Raw genomic sequence first — 18,771 nt, 5'->3', positions numbered from 1 at the left:
GAAGCTTGAACTTAAAGTACTTTTAAAGCTTGAACTTGAAGTACTTGTGAGTTGTATTTCACATTGAGCTTTGAGTTCCAAAGTAAAGCACATTGTCTTGACTTAGATGAAGCTTTGAAAGCTTAAACTATCAGTTGATGTAGTACTTGAACTCTTATACTTGTGATGCTTGATTCTTGAAATGGAACATCTTGAACTTATACTTGAATTGCATGATCTCGACTAAAAAGAAGAACTAAACAAGATACAAATTCTAAGAGGTTTTGGCACTACAAAATTTGACAATCATAGGAGCTAGAAAACATAGCACTTACAGGTTCCCACCCCCAAGGCTCCATCATGAGTTTCTCTTCCCTAGCAAGGAGAGAAATCATTACATGGATATACCCTCCCTCCTCTCTCCTTTTCCCTCTCATTCTCTCATTCTCCTCTCCTCCTACCAAGAATGTCCAAGCTCTCTCTCCATATTCTAGCCCTTTCTTCCCTCATTTCCTCTCCCTCTAGCCATTAACAACCCATCTACAACCTTCAATCATCTTCCTCTTGAAGCCTAGTACTTGGATCTTGGAGTTTGGAAGACATATTTCAAGGGGGGTGCTTCATCAACATTCTTCATCTCTTTCTTCTCTTATTTCTTTTACATGCATGGAAGCACATAGGGCCCACCAATCCATGGTAGAGGCCCTACATGGCTCCTAGGATGAAGGCCAAGGGCCTAGATCCTTCACAATCCATTCCATGGTGGGTCATTTTCCATGTAGCCACCATGATGATTTCCTCTTATTTCTTACATATTATGTGCCACCTAGGCCTTTACAAGCATGTAAGGAAGGGATCCCTACCATCCACCAACTTGTTTTGATATATTTTGGCTTGCATGTAAGTGTATGATATAATGATGGTGTGGATTCGTGTGTGGGTGGTCCATTAGTGGCGGGACCTCCCACCTATGGCCGATCTTGCTCTTTCTCTCCCTTCATTTTCTTCATTTTCTTCTATATATTCTCTGATGACGTGTAGCCCACCAAAGTAGGTCAGCAATATCCCAGGCCCTTAGCAAGATGGGACATCCAAGCCCAACCATGCATGCATGGTTTGGGTGGCCTCTAAAATGGATTTTCATGGAGGCTTGAGAGCTCTGATGGGTCTGGTATTTTTTGAACCTATCAAGGTGTACCTCACATGAGGAATCAGGGCTATGGATCCTTTGATTAAATTGCATGGGCCAAAATATGGACAACACATCTTGTTATCTTGATTTTAGGCCCAGTTGGAGCATGTGTTTTGAGCTGATGTTTAAATCTATTTCTATAGATTTTTATCCCAAATTTCTTTAGGAGTTTTGTAGTGGGTGGACCCCACTTTGATGTGGAATGGGGCCCACACCCTATCTCCCATGATTGAGGCCCATGGGTTGGGCCAAAGAGGGCTAACTGTCTAGAATTTTCTAGACAGATCAGCAATACTGTATGGCAGAAATTACCATGTTTACCTAATTTTATGAAATAAGTGGGCCACCCCAGTGGACCTCACGTGTTGTCCAAATGTAGGACCACCTTTTCCATAAGTTTTCCAAGGGTTTGGGTAGGTTTAGGCCCACTCCATGTGGTCCCAAACATAGGGACAACAAGGTTTCTACAACAACCAGATTTCTGTAACATGTGTGGCTGCCCATTTAATTTAAAAATACTTCCCATGCTTAATAAAATATGAAATTTATTCTTACGGTGGCCCACCTTTGTTGGGACCCACCTACCCAATTTCAGGCCAATCAGGCCACTGGAGAATTTATGCTAGAGGTTGGACTGGCCCACCTAGCTGGACGTCCTTGGTGGAGACGTCCAGTAAGGCTAGCCGTCCCACCTGATTTGTGGCCCACCATAATGTAGTGTTTTATCCACCTTTCATCCATATTTTCTCCCACTTGGACATGTTCCAGTTGGGTGTGGGAACTCTAAGGTGGGGCCCACTTTTATGCTTTGTGTAGGGTTGGGCGTCCAGCCTATTGGGACGCCTAGGCCCAACTGTGGGATGCCCATGGTGGGGCTGCTGCTTGGCCTTTGGTGCAACAGTGTGTCCCACCTATTTCTGACATTTTTGGGGTGCTCCCTATGTGGTGGGGACCCTATAATTGATGCTAGACCACCTAGATTCTTATCCCAATCAAATGAACTTTTTACTGGGCTCCAACCGGCCCATAAAACCGGTGGGACAAAAGTCCAACAATATATTGTAAATGTACATTACCTTTGGGCTGAGATTTTAAGGAGTGGGGCCCACCACATTGTAAAGACCTTGGAGGGATTAATTCATGCCCTTAATCCCCTAATTTTGGTCTTAATTAATGCACCCTTGAGGCCCACCATAGTTGGGCTATTTGGGACCATGTATGTAGTTAGATTGTTGGACTCTTGAGGCCCAAATGGGCTGGAACCTTCTTGCTAGGCCCAGTGGACTCTTGGGCCATTTTCACCATAATGTTGCGCTGGGTTAGTGGGCTTGATTACACAAATGGTTGGGCCTTTGGTTGCCTAACAAATCAACTATATTCTTGGGTCGGGTTGTATGCCCAACTTACTTGACTAGAGTTTGATATTTTTTTGGACAATGTCGTTTGAGTAATGGGTTGCCCACTAAGCCCACCATAATATATGGAATTGGTGACCTTTATGTTGGGCCCTAACCTTCCCTATGCGCCCATAGCATTGCATATGGGTTGATATATGTGTGTTGCCCTTGGACCCATGTTTGAGTAGGCCTTGGGCCATCTACTTGAGGCCCAATATGGTACGTATGTGGAATGTTATGGCTGCCCTTCTCTTATTTATGGTGATGTATGGGCCTTGGGCCTTGATCCGTGATCGATTATTGTTTGGACAACCTTCTTGGGACAAATAGTGGTTGGATGTCCACATTTGTGGCCCTAAGGTAGGCCCACTTGCCTCTATGAGTGGTTAAAGGTCCACCATAGACATTTGCTAAGCACATTTTATTTATTTAGGCCCATGTTATTGTCTTTCCTTAGCCTTGTGGGCTACCCCAGACTATTGGGCCCCCATTAGAGTTGTGCCTCTTGTAGAATTTAAGTACTAAGACTTAGTCCTTACTTGGATAGGAGGAGTGTACTTCATAGTATATCGCCGCATGGTGCATCTTGTTCATCTTCATGATCCATATACATCATTGTGTGCTTGGTTGGCATTGTGTGTTTGTGTTCATAGTTGTGCCATTGGGCAAGATATTATGGCTTCCCAAAGGGATGGAGTTCCCCTCTTGAGCACATAGGATGCTTGGAGCTGATGCATGACTGGTATGCGTGATTCATGCATCTGGAATTTCATTACATGGTTTATATTCACCCTTGCTTCATCAGGGTCATATCCTCCACAGGTATATCGTGGATGGTCGTATTTGGACACCAGAAATGTTACTTGAGCATTTAGGGCACGTAGGATGTCCTTGGGTGAAAGCCCCTAAACCTTCAAGGTACAAGGAGACGCCTTAACGCCGAGACCGAGTGGAAAACATGAGTGCCTGAGTGCCTTATACCATTAGGCCGTGTCTCCCACTATAGCGTGGTCAGTTGAGATGGGGTGTGGCCTTACCCGCGTGAGTGAGAGGGTAGTAGCTAAGCTGAGTTTGACCAGCTCGTGAATGGGTCCGCTACCATCGAGCCTTGCTGGTGATTGGCTATCCACAGGTGGGTAGTAAGATCTCTTACACTTGTTAGACTGTGTGGCTAGGATAGCGGCAGTCGGCTGGCAGTGTATTTGACCCCGGTGGTTTCCTTAGAGAGGAACTGTATTGATTTGTGAACTATATAGGCCTTTTATGCATCACCTTAGTATGACACCCAGTACTCCTATGACTGCATCGCATTGCCTTGTGACGACTTACTATATTCATGCTTGGTATAACATAGCCTTGGTATGGCTGTTGGCATTGATGGTATTCATGGTTCATGCCGCATTTCCGCATTCTCTGATATTGCTTTCCCGGCACTGGTATTGTCACACACTTTCACCATCCTCTAAGCTTTCTATAAGCTTATGCAAGATTGATGCGTGCAGGTGATTTTAGGCAACTATAGTAGCTGAGGAGGAGCATAGTGTGCCGAGGACCTTTTGGAGTCGTCGTTGTTCAGATCTTGTATTTTCCCTGTTAATCACTATACCTTGTATAAAAGTTTTAATTCTTAGTGGATTTAAGATATGTTCCTATGGTTACTATCTGTGGTTATTATGTTATGATCTTGGGGATGCTCTTATTTGATTCAGACTTATGTTATAAATCCTCCTTGTGGGATCCCATGATTGGAACCTGGTGAATAGGTGCTAGGATCCGAGAATGGGACACCACGGAGGCTATTGTGGTCGAAACCGGCTATCGAGCTCCTTGTGAGTCCCATCACCGAGTTTGGGGCGTGACGCTCAAGTAGACCACACAATAGAAAATTAGAGTAATTGAATGTTTATCATTTATTTCTTTCATGGGGCTACAAAAGTTTTGGATCAAGTTGGTGAAAGTGCCCTGGTTTGTCAATTAGCGGGAGTGTTGAGTCAGCAAGACAAGTGAGCTGTATAGGAAGATCATTCAAGCATCTGCCTTAACAGGATGTGTGCCTGATCTCGTGAAGGTAAAACTTAGCCTCACATCTCATGACCCAAAAGTATATAACTCCCTTAAAAATGGATAGAACAACTTAGGGTTTAGGGTGAGAAAACTATTTTACAAAATTAGGTAAATCTCTAAGTTTTTCTGCCTTTATCGATTTATCGATAAGTGGTTCAATGAAATTGAACTATATTATCGATGCCCTCGAAACCCACTCGATATTATCAAAATGAGGACTTCAGATGTCCAGCAACCACAAAGAATCCTGGACTGAATTATCGATGAATCGATGGCCCGTTTGATATCATCGACTTTCGAATCTCGAGTTCATCAAGACATCTTGATAAAATTGATAATTGATCAGTTGTGTCCAATATACGGTTAAGGAAAATCATGTGATTTTTGATATCTTGAAGAGAGCCCCGATATCCTCGAATTTTTAAGCTCGATGAGATCGACGGACCTTCGATGATATCGAATTAAGACACAAATCTGGCCAGAAAGCCTTCAGGTAAATTTTTTTCAATTATTAAGGATCACTCGATAAAATCAATATTCAAATATCGATCATATCGAGACTAGTCGATGTAATTAAAATAGGGCACAAACTGTCCAGCAAGCTTAGAGGAAAATTCTCTGAAAAGATTGATGAATCGACACTGGTATCGATATCATCTACATTTAAATTCAGATGATATCGAGGGATGCTCGATCATATCAAAACCCGTTGAGTTTCAAAGGCAAGTTTGCTCTCACATTTTTCAAATGTCGAGGAATCGAACCATGCATCGATGAAATTGGAGTTCGAAATCCAATGAAATCAAAGAATGTTTGATATCCACGACCTGTTGACAAAAAGGTTCAAAAGCGTTTGACAGATTGAGTTCTGTCATCGAGCGAAAATTTAATGTTATCAAGAGTGTACGCTCGATGATATCGAAGCCTGCTCGATGATATCGAACTCTGTCAAAAATATGACTGTTTTGTTTCCATTGAAAATTTTTGCCTATTTAATGAGAGCTTTCCTGAGGTTGGTTGTATAGATAATAGATAGAGCTTTTGAGTGTTTAATCCAGATCATATACCCTAAGCCTTTTTCTCTCATGGGAGTTCATCCTCCAATCCACCCTTGTCATTGATATTCAATAGAGTGGATTAGGGAATGAACTTCCACATTCAAGGATCCTCTAGCTATCCCCTTAATGGTAAATCATTGAGCTGGGATACCATGAATGCATAGATGATTGGCATCACTTTATTTCTAAAACACGAAAATATTTAATAGAGTAGGATTCCAACATAACCTTGACCCAACCCGTCGCTATATATTGGAGCATCATTTGTGTTGCGGTTCAAGGGAGCTGAAGATTTTTCATCATCAAAGGAGGAGATCTTCATCAATGTGCTAAATGGGGCTCATCTACTTATCCGTAAGTCATTAAAGTCCAAAGACCCTGCTGATCATTCCTTATGTAGGATTGGGTCACAAGTGATTCTCACACCTTTTAAGTCCTCATAAGAGGCCTCCGATGGGAGAGTACATGGGGGTGTTGTGTGTTGACCCTTGTGGAGAGCATAAAATTAGGTCCTTGACCAGTGTGGTCTAAAACCTAGGTGCTATGTGTTGACCTTTGCTCTAATGTAGGGCATAAACTGTTAGGTTCCTTGTGTGGATCCTTGACCTATGTGGCCTAAAATCTGGGTGTTGTGTGTTGACCCTTACTCCTGTGTGGGGTATAAACTTGTGTCACATGGAGACATGTTAGATACCTTGTGTAGGTCCTAGAGTCAGCCTGGTGTAGGTTGTACTGGTTTGAGGTGAACCTGATTTGAAACCTCCGTTAGTGAGATCCCGTACACTTAAGGGTTGAGTGCATCCACCGAAAGCGGAGTAGACACGTATTCGAACCACTATAAAAATGATTGTGTTTGGGATTGCTATTTACTTTACTGCTTATATGAATTCTCTAAATGTTCTCATAATGCATGTTTACATGATTACTTAGAACTAATTAGAATCACATCTCACACACAGTCACATCCATCATGAACTATGTTATACATCTTGTTTATGTTTTGAATAGTCTTATGATTGTATCCTCTATTTGGCTTGGAAGCCATTAGAGTTACATCGAAGCAATCCCGTTATCTGCATATTAGTTCAGGATAGAGTTGATAGGTTTTAAATCATCGTAAAATTTTAAAAAGTCTTATTCACCCCCCTCTAGGACATCTTGGCATATTCCCACTTTGACTAAAGCGGTCATTACCACAATTTCAGTTGGTATCTATGGTTTCCCTTCATCCATGTCCATGTTAGGTTATGAACTGGTTGTATGACAGGTACACATCCATGTGGGCCCTTGGCTGATTTTTACTTTCAATGGTAGGCATTCATTTCCCTATCTTTCCTGTGATGTGATCCACTTGAACTTTGTATCTGCTTCATTTTTTGGCTCATGCCTTAAAATAGGAATGTAGAACAGATGGTAAATAATTTTTAGGATGGTAAATAAAAATGTTTTGATGCAATTAAAAGGAGTACTTAAAAATAAGATTATATCATTTCACAAAAATAAATTTCATAAAATTTTCTAACATTTGGTGCAACCAAACACATCCTAAAATTGTACATTTTTGTTTTAAAAATTATGAAGTTAAAAATGGAGTTTTGCGAACTATGGTCCAACAGATAATTCATGGGTTAGGAACTCGTGATACAAAAATCATACAAAAGCAATGAATGCGATTTACTGTGTTGTGTCCCAAGAAGTCTTCAATCAAATCAGTATGTGTGGAACAACTAAAGAAGCATAGGACTTATTAGAAACAACTCATGAGGGAACCAGCATAGTAAAGAGATCCAAGCTGCAGCTCCTAACATCACAGTTTGAAAGTCCCATAATGGAAGAGCATGAGACTTACATGGAGTTTTTCATAAAACTGAACATCATCTACAACTCCATGGGTGGATTAGGAGAAAAAGTTCCGGTTCCAAAAATCTGTAGGAAAATTCTGAGATCCTTACCGGAACGGTTCAACTCGAAAGTTACAACTATTGAAGAATGTAGAAACATGGATGAAATGAAAGGTTCCCACAAACATTTGAACTACATTTCAAGCAAACTCCTAAACTCAAAAATATTGTCCTTAAAACTTCAAAGAACACTACTAATGAAGAAGATGAAAGTGAAAGGGAAAATGAAGATGAAGAAGTGGCCCTGTTGGCTCAACGGTTTAGAAAATTCTTCCATAAAAATCGTGGCCGACCATTTAAAGGAAGACAGTTGGACAACAAACATTTTACAGGTAAATCTGGTAAAAATTTCAAAGAACCACTGTGCTACACTTGTGAAAGTTTAGACACCTGTCCACTGAATGCCCAAATAGAAAAACCAAAGGGAAGGTAATGGCAACCACATGGGTTGATACTGAAGAGTCAAATTCAGAATGTAGTGACTCAAAGAGTGATGGAGACCAAAAATCCCTGAAAATATTTATGGTCTCTATAGCCTCCAACATTCCCATAGAAACTGAAAAAATCAAAGAACTTCAAGCCATTGAATCATTTCCATCTGATGATGAGGAAACAGAGAAAGAAGACGAAGAAAAGGATAAACTGCAGGATGCTTATAATCAACTTTATATCCATAGCATCAATATCCTTAAAAGACTTGGGATAAATGAAAACAAAAATAAATTGTTGCAAATAGATCTAGACAAAACATTAGAAATCAATACACACTTGATTAATGATCTACAACAATACCACTCAGAAAATGATAGGCTTGAAAGAATCAATACTTTCTCAATCTGAGTCTGAAAAGCTGAACAAACAGATTGAACTATTGAAAGATAAAAACATGCATCTTCAGAATGAAATCACACACTCATGTTTAATGTAGAGAAATCCAGAAAATCTATTGAACAGAATTATAAATTTTCCTAGAGTAGTGAAAAATTAGAAAAACTCTTAAGGATGGGAAGACCTGGGAAAGACAAGAGTGGATTAGGATATGACAAATTCAAATCAAAATCTAAAAATGCAGCACCAAGGTTTGAGAAATCAGCTGCATTAGGAAGTAAAACAAAAGTTACTTCTATCTATCATTCATGTGGAGACTCTGGCCATTTCAAATTTAAATGTATTGCTCTAAGGTGGACTCAATCTAATTCCAATCTGAATGGTATGTACAAACAAACCGGAAAATCAATACAAAATACCAAGAGTCCACTAAATAATATGGTAAAAGGAACACATCCATCTCCACCCAGAATGAGCAAGAAAAATGAAGGAGCTATTGAATCAGGTGGCTGAATTAAATAAAAAAACAAATGAATTTATGAAATAAGGAAACATGGTTCAGTTACCCAATATGATCAATGAAGCAAAAGCTACCATAATAAGAAATCCAGTCATAAAGTGGGTAGTGAAAGAAAAGAAAATTTGTCTTATTATTCACTCAAGTCATTCAACAAGCAATAGTACTGAATGGTACCTAGACAGTGGATGCTCAAGGCATGTTAAGGGTGATAAATCCCTTCTCTCAAATTACTCAAATCTTGATGATGGGATAGTCACTTATGGTGATGGAAGCACCGCTAGTGTAGTAGGGTGTGGAACAATAGAAGGAATAGAGATGCTCAAAAAAGAAAATGGTTTTTGCATAAAAGTATTGACTCACAATTTGATGAGCATCTCTCAGATATGTGATAGCAAACATGTGGTTACCTTTGACAAACTAAAGTGTAAGATCCTGGACTTATTAGGAAAATCGGTTATAGAGGGTCTTTGCACCAGTGACCACTGTTACGTCATTAAAGGAAATGGAAAATTTGATCCATATGCTTAGTAACAATTGAGCATGGAAAACATGCCCAGGCTGTCCCATCTATGTCTGGATGAATACATGAAAATGATGCATTTTTTATGATTATCATGATATATCAGAGGTTTCTATACCTCAGGAACTTCTTTTGTGTATAAACATTACTGATGTTTATAATTTTGGATGGTACAACGTTTATACAAATTTTGATGTGTTTACAAAGTGATATGAAAATATACTAAGTTATACATATATGAAGAACATCGAAATACTGAAATGAATGTTATACACCTTCTCTTCAACAAGTCTATTGATGAATCGTATGAATCCTCGTTTAGATTGAACAAATATCGATATCATCGACGCCCCTTCAGAATTAGAAGCATCACATGTTCTAGAATATTATCGAAGACCTCTTCGATAACATCGAATGGGGTATATCGATTTCATCGAATAAAACTACGATGATATCGAAGCTCACCTCATGATAAATAGCGAGCAAGTAGGAAAAATTCATTTTTGCTTCCTTTTCTCACTGTTTGATTTCTCTGGGAGTTTTTTCCGTGTTTCTCATCTTTTGCCAACCGCTTGCCATCTAGGGTGACTTGAATCAGGTAATCTCTTGCACATACTCTTGATTCCTCAATGTATACTTCATTGTGTTAGGGCCTTTCTAGATTGATTGATAACCTTCAGTTGGAAATTTTGGGTTGGTCCTCATAGTCTTCGATTATGTCAGATTCCTTTTCATTGATACTTCCTTCTGAGTCATTCAAATGAGTAAGGAGAAAGGAAAGTCTCCTGTCATCAGTGAGTCATCCAGGCCTACCAGAAAGAAATCCTTGGCCTCAAGAGAAAGTGGAAGGGGTCAGTCTCAACGATCCCCTGCACGCCCACGGAGCTCCTCTACTTGGCAATCGACTTGTAAGAAAGCTCCATCTGTGGCACATGCACCGCCACATACGGGTGTGGGTCCTCCTCCACACATTCTTGAAAAGCATTCAGGGAGGCATGTGAGCCCGTATCCTAGACCGTACCATTGCTTAGGCATCCTTGGTCCTCCCAGTTGAATTTCGGTGACCGACGACGTGTAAATTACAGTTGCACGCGATCCTAAGTTGTATTCCATTTTCCAAAGTTGGCTCGACTTGAGACTTGCACCCTAGCGACCGCGCCGTCGCCGCGTCTCGCGCGCCGATGCGATACCCTGGCTAGCAGATATACGCCCGCGTTCATTTCAAGGAAAACACCACGTGTGCGAATTTTGAGAGAATCTCTACAACATATCCCATCAATTAAGTCAAGTACATCATCCATAACACATGTCACCTCACCCTGTCACAAGTACAAGCACCCATTCCCTCTTTTCCCCAAGTCAACTCTCTCTCCCAACCCATTCCTCTTTTATACAAAATTCAAAATAACCCATACCTTCCCATCCCTATTCCTTACAACACCCATTCCACCATTCCTTATCAATCCATCGTTCCTCTCTCCCTCTCTCTCTCATTCTCTAACAATTCTCCAACTCCCAAGTGAAAGCACCCAATGTCGAAGCTTTCCCAAAGCCAAGTGTGGCCCACTTTCCTACCCTCTCATCTCCCATCTCAACCCTCCATTCTTCGCTAATCTCCATTAAGATCTAAGTCAAGGAGTGTAGGAGTCCAAGGAGCTAAAGGAGGCCAAATGTGGGCAATCCACCATTGATTCTTATTTTAAGGGCCTACTTGTTGTGGGACCCACTTGATGTATGCATTGTATATGGGAGGACCCAATAGTGGTGGGGTTCCTCCCATCTCCACTTTTTTTTTCTCTCTCTCGCCTTCCCTCTCTTTATGATGATGTGTGTGTGGCCCACCTGGTATGTTTGTATGGTCCACCATGATGTGTTATGTCCATGCCATCAAACCATCTACATGTGGGACCCATCTTGCTAGATTGTCCAGCGAACGAGCTTGTTGCCCGACCGTCTGGACAGGCACCGATGAAGAGAAAATGCAAATATCACCTTGTCCCATAGTCGGTGGGGCCCACACGTGTGGACCCACCCATGATGCATGATCCTTACATCTACATCGTCCATCCAGCGTCCAGACCCTAGACGCTGGACACTTTTCAAATACACACACACACACACATATATGTATATATGTATATCTATAACATATTATATATATATGGTAGGCCGATGTGGGACCCACCTGTTTGAGAAATATTATATAATATAATAATATATATTATGATGGGCTCCCTGATGTATGCATTTTATCTCACAATTCATCCACTTGGCACGTGTGTGGGGCCCACCCCACATGTACTGCACGTGTGGGATGGGACCCACCTTGTAGTATGTGTTATGTGTCCACACGGTCCACTACTGGACGGTGTTGTGTGGGATACTCCAGATGTATGGGTCTTATCCACACTGTCCAACAATCTAGACAGGTGGGACCCCCCTCTAATGATGTATCTGTTACATCCAAACCGTCTAAACATTTGATGAAAAATGAAGCAGATTCAATCCTCTGGTGGGCCACATACGTGACCCCACCTGATGTATGTGATTCATCCAAATTGTCCATCTATTGAACTTGCTCATGGGCCCCCACTCTGCTGGATGTATTTCATCCAAACCCTCCATCCTTTTGACATGCTGGCCACCCCCACCATTGAAGCATGTACTGCATCTATACTGCCCATCGATGGGCCCCACGACACCAGTAATTCTATGGAGCCCGCTGGTGTATGTGTTGCATCTAAACCGTTCATCCATTTGATGTCACGTCTCAAGGCTTGAGACTAAAAGTAAGATAGATCTAGTATCAAGTGGACCACACTGTAAAAACAGTGGGATTGAATGTCTATCATTGAAACCCTTTAGGTTACAGTAGTTTTGGACCAACATGATATTTATTTATCGTCTTAGATCAGGTCTTTGTCACCTCATGACCAGACTGGATGGAAAATAAATGTTATGGTGGGCCCACTGGAATTTCATTAGTGGAAATCATTATCACCACTTTTATTTGTGGTATGGTCCAGATGATCATTTGATATAATATAATTTTAAATGTTACTCTAATTGATCTCTAAAAATAGATGAATGGTGGAGTGATTCGGCCCATTTGATACAACTCATTTGATTCGACCCACTTGATTCGGCCCATTTGATTCGGCCTATTTGGTATGGCCCATTTGATATGGCCCAGTTGATATGATTGAGGCCCATTTGGTGAGGTCCGATGTGATATACTTGGGGCTCATTTGATAAGGCCCAATGTGATATATGAGCCCTTGTAAGAGGCCCAACTTGTTGTATTTATAGAGGCCCAACGTGATGTATTGGGACCCTTTTGAGTAAGGCCCAATACGATGCATATGTGCCCCATGAGCGAGGCCCATCGTGATGTATATTAGGCCCTTATGTGATGTCATGGACCCACTATACATTTGGCCCTATGTGGGCCACTCTTTGGGAGCAATATCGGTTAAATGTCCACATTGATGGGCAATAATGGTTGAATGTCCACATTGTGACCTTCCCTTAGGCCTTGTTATGCCCATTCTCATCGACGCCGATTATTGATGCCGATTAGCGATGCCGATTATGAGTATGTGACAGCATAGCATCATGATACATGCCCATATGTATCATCTGCATGCTTGTTATAAGATGTGATTAACCATTGCATATGGCATTGGGTAGGTTGTTATGAGACTCCCTGATAGGCAAAGATTATCTCACATGAGTGCACGATATATGCAGGATTGATGCATGACTAGATTGTATGACTCATACATCTTGCATTGTGTGTTGTGATTACTGTACGCCCTAGCAACATCAGGGCTGCAGCCTCCACAGTCATGTCATGGATGACCAGATGGGACATTAAAAATTTATTACTAGCATTGGGCCACCATAGATAGCCCTAGATGAAAATTCCTAAACCCTCTTGTTACCAGAGGATGCCCCAACGTCGAGCCGAGTGGATACATGAGCGCCCGAGTGCCGAATACTAGGAGGTTGTGTCTCCCACTGTGTCATGGTCAGTTGGGAGGGGGTGGTGGCTTCACCCACCTGAAGGTAGTGGGCATAGCTAGGCTGAGTTTGACCAGTTCGTGAATGGGTCCGCTATCAACGTGTCGGGTAGATATTGACTGACTATTAGCCAGGCGGATAGTGAGGTCTCTTCCACTTGCATGGTTGCACGTCCTGTGGGCAGGGATTGCATGTAGAGTGTACTAGACCCCGGTGATGATCCCAGAAATATATAGTATTGTTATGTGGACTTATTAAGCAGGGGTTGCATACTCATTCATTCATTATCCACTGGGGCTAGTGGTGCGCAACTATTTGTTACATATACCTTCACAATGGCCAGGATTTCGGTTGGGGCGCACGACTAACCCGAGATCAGGAGTTTACCATATTGAGTCTGACTATCCAAATTTAGGTAGGGGACTGGTTTGGATAGAAGTCCCTTATGGTAGACCCCATAGCCTGTGATACTACATACTATCATCCCAACTTCACTCTCCAGCCAGATCATTTCATTCGCACCGCATATCGCATACTGCATCCATGGCATATGGCATTTTGGGTTATTATGTTCTTACATTTACATGGCATAAATACGGTTGATGGTATTCGTGAACTCATTAGGAATTATATATTGCATTGCATCCTTGGCATCTGATATTTAGCTCTCTATGACTCCTCATTTGCATAGTTGATCTGTATTGCTTACCCTGATATTATATGACTCATGGACCTGTCAGTATTTTTGCTTACTCTGATATCGTATGATTCATTATCTTGCCAGTATTTTTGATGTTGTATGATTATGACATTGTATTGAATACTTGACAGTTACCTTGTCACACACTTTCACCACCCTTTAAGCTTTCTATAAGCTTATGCACGATAGATGCGTGCAGGTGGCATTAGGTTGTAGCAGCATTAAGCTTGGAGCGTGTAACGGACTCCTGGAGCTTTGATTTTGACGTATGTATTTCCCTTTCTACATTGTATTCAAATATTTATATTAGTGGATATGTGATGATGATGTTGCCTTTGTAATTTGGGTAAACTTGTGGTTATGCTTCTTATAAGACAAATGTACATTGGAAAATCCTCCTTTTAGGATCCTAGGATCGAAATTTGGTGTATGGGCGCTGTGAGCCTACAATGGGGTACTACGGAGGCTGTCGGCACCAGATTCGTCAATCAGGAATTTTGTAAGCCCGATTTTTGGGTTTGAGGCATGACAGAACTTGGTATCACAGCATAACTTGGGAATACCTAAAGATAACATCACATATATACTGATAGCTATCCGGCACTCTATGATTGTTGAGAACTTAGAATGATTAGATCCTCGAGTTCGAATAACCTAGAGATTTTTTGATATAGTTCCCTACCATTAAGATTATGAGGCAGCATAGTATTCCTGTTTTGATCGTTTTTGATCCGAGATCTGAAGTTCAGTAAAGGTCACCATTTTGTTGAGGAGACATCTTGGGAGCGCGAGGCTGAGATAGAGAACGCTATCTCCATTTGTTTATAGATTGATCATGCCTTGTATATGTTTATATCGATGCTTCCTCTTCCCTTACCTTGTCTTATGTGATAGTAAATTTTGAGGACAAAATTTTTATTAGGAGGGGAGAGCTGTGAGACCCGTATCCTAGACTGTACCATTTTGTTGGCTTCCACAATCCTCCAGGTCGAATTTCGACGACCCGCAATGCGCAGATAGCAGTTGCGCATGATCCTGAGTTGTATCCCATATTCCAAAGTCGGCTCAACCCAAGACTTGTACCCTTGTGACCGTGCCGTCGCCGTGGTTCCAACGCCGCATCTCGCACGCCGATGCGTTACCCTAGCCAGTAGATGTGGGCCTGAGTTCATTTCGAGAAAAATGCCGTGCGTGCGAATTCTGAGAGAATCTCTACAACATATCCCATCAATCAAGTACATCATCCATACCCCATGCCACCTCACCCTATCACAAGTACAAGCACCCATTCCCTCTTTTGCCCAAGTCAACTCTCTCTCTCTCTCTCTCTCTCTCTCTCTCTCTCTCTCCCCACCCATTCCTCTTTTACATAAAATTCAAAGTAACCCATACCTTCCCATCCGCATTCCTTACAACACCCATTCCACCATTCCTTATCAATCCATCATTCCTCTCTCTCTCTCATTCTCTAACAATTCTCCAACTCCCAAGTGAAAGCATCCAACGTCCAAGCTTTCCCAAAGCTAAGTGTGGCCCACTTTCCTACCCTCTCATTTTCCATCTTAACCCTCCATTCTTCATCAACCTCCATCAATATATAAGCCAAGGAGTGTAGGAGTCCAAGGAGCTAAAGAAGGAGGCCAAATGTGGGTGATCCACCGTTGATTCTTGTTTTAAGGGCTCACTTGTTGTGGGACCCACTTGATGTATGCATTGTATATGGGAGGACCCAATAGTGGTGGGGCTCCTCCCATCTCCACCGTTTTTCTCTCTCTCTCTCCTTCCCTCTCTTTGTGATGATGTGTGTGTGGCCCACTTGGTATGTGTGTATGGTCCACCATGATGTGTTATGTCCATGCCATCAAACCATCTACATGTGGGACCCATCTTGCTGGACCCTCCAGTGAACGACCTTGGTGCCCGACCGTTTGGACAGGCCCAGATGAAGAGAAAATGCAAATATCATCTTGTCACATGCATGATCCTTACATCTACATCGCCCATCCATTGTCCAAACCCTGAACGCTGGACACTTTTCAAATATATATAATAATATATTATATATATATATAACATTATATATATATGGTAGGCCCACGTGGGACCCACTTGTTTGAGAAATATTATATAATATAATATTGTATATTATGATGAGCTCCCTAATGTATGTGTTTTATCTCACCGTTCATCCACCTAGCACGTGTGTGGGGCCCACCCCACACGTGCTGCACATGTGGGATGAGACCCACCTTGCTGAACGTGTTATGTGTCCACACGGTCCACTGCTGGACGGTGCTGTGTGGGATACACTGGATGTAAGGGTCTTATCCACACCGTCCAGCAATCTGGACGGGTGGGACCCCCCTCCAATGATGTATTTGTTACATCCAAACCGTCTATACATTTGATGAAAAATGAAGCTGATTCAATCTCTGGTGGGCCACGTACGTGGACCCCACCTTGATGTATGTGATTCATCCAAACCATCCATCCATTGGACTTGCTCATGGACCCCCACTCTGCTAGATGTGTTTCATCCAAACCATCCATCTTTCTGACGTGCTGGCCACCCCCACCATTGACGCATGTATTGCATCTATACCGCCCATCGATGGGCCCCATGACACCAGCAATTCTGTGGAGCCCGCTGGTGTATGTGTTACATCTAAACCGTTCATCCATTTGACGCCACGTCTCAAGGCTTGAGGCTAAAAGTAAGATAGATGTAGTATCAAGTAGACCACATTGCAGAAACAGTGGGATTGAATGTCTACCATTGAAACCCTTTGGGTTACAGTAGTTTTGGACCAACATAATATTTGTTTATCCGCTTAGATCAGGTCTTTGTCACCTTATGACCAGACTGGATGGACAATAAATGCTATGGTGGGCCCACTAGAATTTCATCAATGAAAACCATTATCACCACTTTTATTTGTGGTATGGTCCAGATGATCATTTGATATGATATAATTTTAAATAATACTCTAATTGATCTCTAAAAATAGATGAATGGTGTAGTGATTCGGCCCATTTGATACAACCCATTTGACTCGCCCCATTTGATACGACCCATTTGATTTGGCCTATTTGGTATGGCACATTTGATTCAACCCATTTGATTCGACCCATTTGATTTGGCCCATTTGATACGGCCTAATTGATAAATTGGGGCCCATTTGGTTAGGTCCGATGTGATATACTTGGGGCTCATTTGATAAGGCCCAATGTGATATATGAGGCCCTTGTAAGAGGCCCAACTTGTTGTATTTGTGGAGGCCCAACGTGATGTATTGTGACCCTTTTGAGTAAGGCTCAATACGATGAATATGTGGCCCATGAGCGAGGCCCATCGTGATGTATATTAGGCCCTTGTGTGAGGCCGTGGGCCCACTGTACATTTGGCCCTATGTGGGCCACTCCTTGGGAGTAATGTCGGTTAAATGTCCACATTGATGGGCAATGATAGTTGAATGTCCACATTGTGACCTTCCCTTAGGCTTTGTTAGGCCCATTCTCATCGAGGCCGATTATCGATGCCGATTATCAATGCCGATTAGCGATATCAATTATGAGTATGTGACAGCATAGCATCATGATACATGCCCATACGCATCATCTACATGTTTGTTATGAGATGTGATTGACCATTGCATATGTCATTGGGTAGGTTGTTATGAGACTCACTAATAGGCGGAGATTGTCTCATATGAGTGCACGGTATGTGTAGGATTGAAGCATGACTGGATTGTATGACTCATGCATCTTACATTGTGTGTTATGATTACTATATGCCCTAGTGATATCAGGGTCGTAGCCTCCACATTCATGTCATGGATCACCAGATGGGACATCAAAAATTTGTTACGAGCATCGGGCTATCATAGATGGCCTTGGGTAAAAATCCTTAACCCTCTTGGTACTAGAGGACGCCCCAACACCGAAACTGAGTGGATACATGACACCCGAGTGCCGAATACCAGGAGGCCACATCTCTCATTATGTCATGGTAGGTTGGGAATGTGTGGTGACGTAACCCACCCGAGGGTAGTGGGCATAGCTAGACTGAGTTTGACCAGCTTGAGAATTAGTCTGCTATCGACATGCCGGGTAGATATTGGCTGACTATTGACTAGGTGGATAGTGAGGTCTCTTCTACGTGCATGGTTGCAGATCTAGTGGGCGGCAATTGCATGTAGAGTGTACTAGGCCCCAGTGATGATTCCAGAAATGTACGGTATTGTTATGTGAACTTATTGAGTAGGAGTTGCATACTCTGTAAGTGTCATAGTTTATAGCCCTTTGTGTTGTCAAATTTGTGGTGCTAAAGACACTATTATGAAGTTTGCATCTGTGAAGAACAATGCTCTACTCAAGATCAACTTAGGTTGACAAGCACTGTTCACAAGTCAAGAATCTCAAGAAGCTTTCAAGTTCAACTTCAAGATCTCAAGAAGTTTTCAAGTTCAATCTCAAGATTTCAAAAAGCTCTCAAGTTTAAACGGCATCAAGACTTCAAGCTCCATTACTTTCAAAGGTCACTCGTCTCTAAAGTTTCAATGTCCTTACTTCACTATTGAGGTATGATT

This window comes from Magnolia sinica, chromosome 5 (genome assembly GCF_029962835.1).
Source record: "Magnolia sinica isolate HGM2019 chromosome 5, MsV1, whole genome shotgun sequence".
Lineage (NCBI taxonomy): Eukaryota > Viridiplantae > Streptophyta > Magnoliopsida > Magnoliales > Magnoliaceae > Magnolia > Magnolia sinica.
The sequence above is the reverse complement of the archived record's forward strand: the minus strand, read 5'-3'. Positions refer to the sequence as shown.